This window comes from Opisthorchis viverrini (genome assembly GCF_000715545.1).
Source record: "Opisthorchis viverrini unplaced genomic scaffold opera_v5_173, whole genome shotgun sequence".
Classification (NCBI taxonomy): Eukaryota; Metazoa; Platyhelminthes; class Trematoda; order Opisthorchiida; family Opisthorchiidae; genus Opisthorchis; species Opisthorchis viverrini.
Window position 1 is genome coordinate 887,735 of NW_008751827.1, and position 595 is coordinate 888,329.

Genomic DNA, 595 nt, shown 5'->3' on the forward strand with positions numbered 1-595 from the left:
TCAAATAAAAACTACCGATTGTTTACCAAGCTCTTCTGAGAAGAAGGCCCATATTCACTGGATGAACGCCTCAAACTGTCCTCGTTAGACAAAGTCGTCAAAAGGCTAGGATGTTTCGATTTGATTTTCTTTCAGGATACCCTGTCAAGCTTCAAATCTACATGAGTAGTTTTACCCAAATACATAGGAGGTCAGGAATACAATTAGAAGCAGCTTCACATCCGCGGGGCATTAGTTTGCGACAAAATATACACAAGATGATTGAATGTGAGGAATTGAAAGCACCGGTTACAACAACTGGAAATTAAGTACTCTAGAATGTAACTTGGTCTGGTGCTTAAGCACTCCTGGTTCCGGAATTATCTAGAGTAAAATAAAAAGCACCAAGATGGAAGTAAAGTGATGGTTCTTCTGATGCACCAAATACCAAACATTATCAAAAGAGTGAAAAGATAAGCTGGAGGGATGTATCATGAAGGACACTCCTCATAAGGCTTCTAAAATCTCTCCGACAGTCCTCAACCGATTTTTCCTTCTTGGAGTTCATCGAGTTGAGGCAGTCAAATTTTCGTCAGCCTTATTCTCTAATTGAGAC

At 39.8% G+C, this 595-nt stretch overlaps 1 protein-coding gene across 1 annotated transcript in view; it reads right to left on the reverse strand.

Annotated features, from left to right (window-relative positions):
* The window catches only part of T265_07439 (hypothetical protein), a gene marked incomplete at both ends in the record, with an annotated part of 56,780 nt that overhangs the window by 36,284 nt on the left and 19,901 nt on the right, over positions 1-595 (reverse strand). The window lies entirely within an intron of this gene.